Raw genomic sequence first — 5,896 nt, forward strand, 5'->3', positions numbered from 1 at the left:
TGTAAATCAAATCTAGGGTTTAGTGTAATCATCGCGAAGATTTTAAAAAGGAAAAAAAAATCTGAATCTGAAGATAGCGAAGAGGTATTTAAGGAGAGGAGAAGAACTGAAGAACGATAGAAAACAAACGAGAGAAAATAGGTTTTAATTGGTAATAACTAATAAGTGATTTTTTTCTAGGTTTTTAAGTGTTTTGGCGGTACAAAGTGAATTATTTTGGCTAAGTTTTGGCGGACAAAACAATTTTAGATTCCCACCTAGAGATTTTCTATCTTAGCGTTTAATAAAAGCTATAGTATAATAACCAAAATTACAAACAATCTTTAATAGCAGTTGAGGAAATCGAGCTATTGTCATGTGCTATGAATGTGGACTTTTTTTGTAGTGTCAATCGGTGTCATGGCTTCTTGCGCAGTCTGTCCAACAAAATACCACTTTGCATATAAAAAATTCTCGCAATGCATTTCCAGAAGGTTCAAGCTATGAAAGTTTGTTTGATTCATTAACTGAATAAGGACTCCATATGATAGAATACTATCCGATTCTTTGAATCTAGATATGAAAAACAATTAAATTGACCCTAAAAAAAATTGAGAAAACATAATCAGATTAGACATTGTTTAAGATATTAGTAGTAGTTTTAATTAATATAACATAAATAGAAAGTTTGTTTATGAGTTTGCATATATCCATCAATCTAGATTTGATGAGTTAGATATATATGTTAGCAAGCTAGTAATGTTTCCATAGTAAAAGAATATGATGAGATGTGTGATAGCATGACTATATTTCACTATTAATTAGACAATAGAGTTCTATAGAAGAATTAAATTCTGCCTTTCACATAGTTTCTCTCATATGTACCTTCTCAGTTAAATTAAGTGCTCCACTTATGATTGTGGTCTCATCATGTCACTACACGAAAACATGTGTTTTGTGACCGACAGAATCGTCGTAAATGAGTCGCAAAGTCGCTATGTGTGACTACTTAAGGACTGTCAGAAACAGTCGCTAATATTTGGTCGCAAAATATTTTGGTCGCAAAACCGTCCTTTATTTGCGACGCTTTTTAGACATAACATGTAGTCGTTAAATACTGACTATAATCAGACAGTGTTTATTCGTCGTAATTAACGACCGTGTAGTGACTGCATTATCCAGTCGTATAATATGACCTGTTTCAGACGATCCTTTAGTCACAATTTGCAACATTTTGAAGACTTATTTAACACTTCAAACTTGAGGATGAAGTTTAAAAATCTGAAATGTTGGTCATAAAGTAGTCGCTACTGTAGTCACAGAATAGTCACAGAGTAGTCACTAAATAGTCTGAATCTTTTGTGACTATCTGAAGACTAGAAATTATGGTCGCAAAATTGTGAGCTGTTTACAACGGATTTGATTCTTTGTTTGTGTTTTTTATAAATGTAAATGGTCGCAAACTAGTGAAACAATTGCAATTCATTCGTGACTGTACACAAATTAATTTGAAAAAAAAAACTTGCCATTAAAATTAGATACCGAGTTTGAATGATTTTAAACAAAAAGATACAAATCATTCATGGATCCTATCTAGAAATAGTTCTAGTAGATAGAAATCTTAGAACACAACCCAAAAAATAGTTAGAGGCTTAAGAGTTCAATATTAACTTAAGTATGAGAGGTTGATACTGACAAAGGAGAAGGGGTTGTTGGTGAATTAGCTGGTGAAGTGACTGGTGAAGTAGCTGGTGAACTAGCTCCTGAAGTGTTTGTTGGTGCAGGTGGGTTGACATTAGCTGTTGTGGCTGGAGTAGTGATGTTGTTTGATGCTGGGGCGAGTGGCGTATGGGCTGCTTGTTGAGAATCCAAGAATTCTGCAACCCCGGGATCACTGGTCTTCAAGTAGGAGACGAGCATCTCCAAGGATGCAATTCGGTTTTGAGCATTGCGTTGCTCATCGTCACGTCGAGCATCTTCTCTGAGACGTCGAGCGTTTTCTTCTTCTTGATCAGCCAGCTTTCTCCGAGCAACTTGAAGTTGTTCTTGAATCTCTAAGAGTGAAGTAGGAGTAGAGTTTGGATGAGGAGCCTTTCTTTTCCCATTGCTGATTATGTCGGACAGACTTCCAAGTCCATAGGGGGTTCCCTTGGCATCTGTTACAGTAGACTAACACATAGAAAGAGTAGCTTGATTAATAAAAAACCAATTTAATGAAAATAAACAGAGATAAGCAAGTATCACTCTTAAGCATAAGTCAAAAGTAATGCAAGTTTCATTCGCAAGACAAACATAATGCAAGAACAAGAATCATGATTATAAGTTTTATGTCAAAATCTTACACAAAATCACATATACACGTATCACTCAATCAGATTATCAACTCATATAGAATCTTAAGCATCAGTCAAAAGTATATCAATCAAATCAGATACATAAGTTAGCTAAATAAGACAATCAACATAAAACAAAGAAATGTGAGTAGAAGTAATTACCTTCAGGAAAATGTCATCTTTTTCTTGAATGGGAAGGGTTGGGTGAGACGAGGGGTCTGTAGCATCAGAACCATCAACTTCCAGTTGAGAGATGACCTCTTCTATGTTCTTCTCATATTCTTCAACCACTTGTTTTGCCTTTTGATCAACAAAACTTCCATCTGGCTTTGTATGTGTTGCGACAAACACCTCTCCAAGCGATACAGGACGTCCCAGTTTTTCTTCCTACAATGGATAAGAAGAATGTTAAGTGTGGAAAATGAAATATTTAAATGAAAGAATTTTAGTTAGTTTAAAGCATTTACCAACTCTTGTTGAATTTGCAAGTAAGATTTCTGGCCGGATAGATGTTTGTGGAGTCCTAGACCGTCACGATCAGAATTACGGGCAAGGGATGCATTAGAACTCTTCTCCTTAGCTTCGGGTGTGTCCCAGTGCTCCCACATTCGTCTCCAAAGCGTTGGTTTGATCCAAATCGGTGGCTCAGTATACGTCTTTGCTTGGCTTACAATTCCTTTCATTCTTTTTTTTGCTATCTTCACAAATCCTTCTCTCACAAGCTCAGCAATCGCAACATCCCAGTTGTATTTCCCCTACACAGCACAACAATGTAAAGTAAGTGTCAATGATAGTTGACAGAAGACAAACTCATTAAGTTAGAATAGTAAAAAAAAAAAAAGAAATTTCAACATATTACCGCAAAGGATCTAAAATATCTCTCGCGTATGTGTAAGGGGGTAACCTTCCAGCTGAAATATGGACCATCAAACTTTCTTCTTAAAATCCCAGAAATAACACGAGATAGCTTTCCTTTATCTCGTCCAAACCTGTTACATAAATATGAGAGTGCTAAGTTATAAAGGAGAAGCCATCAAACATAAACGAATGACTCACAAAACAATAATCACAAAACAGATGATACAAATAATCACAAAACAATAATCTAATGTAAAAGACAAAAACAATAACAATGTTCCATTCGGTAATATAATTCACATTTTATCAAAAAAAAAAGATATTCAAATGATAAAATAAAAGAAAAAAATAATTTACCATATACTGTCAGTGTCGGGGATGGGAACCGGACTCAACAACGGTAGATGCTGTCGACCAGGAAGTGCAAGCAAAGCATCAAGCTGCTGTTGGAAGTCTTGATTCTCCTGATTCTGAGCCGGTGGTGGATGCTCTTGATCCTCCTGATTCTGAGGCGGCGGCGGTTGGAACCCTGGATTCTGAGGAGGAAGCTGTTGATACACCGGATGCTGAGGAGGCGGCGGCTGAAACCCCAGATTCTGAAGCGGTGGTGGATAAGCCGGATGGTGAAGCGGTGGTTGATATCCAAGATGAACCGGCGGTTGGTATCCCGGATTCTGAGTAGCCGGATGTTGATACGGCGGATCATGTGGTTGAGGTGGTGGTGGCTGCTGCATCTGGGAGTGGAGCTGATGTTGAAAGCCTTGGTGTTGGGGCTGAGGAGAAGGTTGTCGAGAGTACTGTTGCATCGTTGCCGGCCTATACTGAGATGGAAGCGAGGGTTGAGAGTGTTGTGAGTGTGTTGAAGTCACGTTGTTGGAGGAAGGGTTAGAGGACTGAGACGACGAAGCAACATCTCGGCTTGGTCTCGAACCGCCGCCAGATTTACCAACGCCGCCAGATTTACCAACGCCGCCAGATCTACCAAGACCGCCAGATCTTCCACCACGACCACCACCGGATTTAGAACCACGACCACCACCGGATTTCATCGCAGAAGATTTCAGAGAGTTAGGGTTTCGGAGATGTGAAAGGGAAATTGAGAAGAGAGAGTGAGTTTAGAGAAATCGAGAAGAAAGAGGGTTTGGGGAAATAATTAAAAGGGTTAGGGATTTAGGGTAATTTGGTTTGAGGGTTTGTGGTTTAATTTGATGGGGGGGAATTATTAATGTAGGGGGGAAAATAATTACCGCTCATTATTTCACGAAAATTTTGGAGAATTTTTCAATCCGTCGGGAAAGAGTAACAAAGTAGTGGTACTTAACGACTATTTTGTGACTGAAAAAAATAATTTTTTAAAACTAAACAAAGTGGCTAAACAGTAGCAAATAATACATTAAGTCACACTACAGTCTCAAAATGTTACTTATTTATGACACTGAAATATTAGTATAATTTTGTGTTTGCATTTTATCACCACAAACATATTGGGTATGACTCTCTGATCATGTAAACTCTAATTTAAGAGTTTACTTTTGATAAAATATCAAACAAAATAATTTGTCAATGTTTTTTGTAAAGATATGTCACCTTACCTACTCTTCCTTTATAAAACACATGTAACCCTAAAACATGTTTATGAGGATATGAACATAATTGTAAAATTTGGTGTTTTATTGTTTTTGTTTTAAAAATTTAGTAAATAATATATGTCAGGTGTAAGTAGAAATGTATAAGGATACATGTTTTGTATTCATATTAGAAAAATTCTTAAATTAATTTTAAACAGTCGCTAAACAGAAGCAACTCCATCACAGTTTCAGGTTGTAGTCACAAATTAACCCGGATTCAGTCGTATTTCAGACTCACTTTAAGACTTGAACAGGACGAATGCCATAAATATTGATTATATTTTTTTCCGTATTTTTTAAAAGGAGCAAGACATCGTAGTCGTAAAACAGTTGTAATTTACGACTCAATTGTGACTAAGTGTTATATATGCACAATCAAGAATGTCGCAAAACAGTCGCAAACAATCCCTTCAGTCACACTTTAGTCTCAAACTGTGACTTATTTGTGACTCTAAAGTATTAGTATAATTTTATGTCAAGATTTGATCACCGAATACTAATTGGATATGACTCTTTGATCTTGTTAACTCTAAATAAAGAGTTTAATTTTGATAATATATCAAACAAAATAATTTGTATATGATTTTGTAAAGATATAGCACCTTAACTACTCTTCAAGTATAAAACACATGTGACCTTACAACATCTTTTGGAGAATATGAACATAATTGTAAAATTTGGTGTTTTTTTTATCTTGTTTTAAAAATTTAGTAATTAATATATGTCAGGTATAAGTAGAAATGTATAAGATTACATGTTTTGTATTCATATATGAAACATTAATTTTCAGTCGCTAAACAGAAGCAATTCGATCATAGTTTCAGGTTGTGGTCACAAAGTAGTGGTAATTGATGACTCTTTTGTGACAAATAAGTGGAGAAAACAAGTAGGAAATTTCAACAAAACTACAATAACACAAGTGTTTGAGATTTCAATAAAATTACAAAAACACAAATAATGAACATGATAATTATTCATATTCCTCATTTTCAATTTCATCATCTTCATCCTCATCTGAAGACGAAGACGACGATGAGTAGTTGCCACGAAATTCGTCTTCTGGTTCAGCATCGTTGATCTCAAAATCAATTTCTTCAT

At 35.8% G+C, this 5,896-nt stretch overlaps 1 pseudogene; it reads right to left on the reverse strand.

Annotated features, from left to right (window-relative positions):
* The window catches only part of LOC104732246, a 20,180-nt pseudogene that overhangs the window by 7,789 nt on the left and 6,495 nt on the right, over positions 1-5,896 (reverse strand).

Source organism: Camelina sativa, chromosome 12, assembly GCF_000633955.1.
Source record: "Camelina sativa cultivar DH55 chromosome 12, Cs, whole genome shotgun sequence".
Classification (NCBI taxonomy): Eukaryota; Viridiplantae; Streptophyta; class Magnoliopsida; order Brassicales; family Brassicaceae; genus Camelina; species Camelina sativa.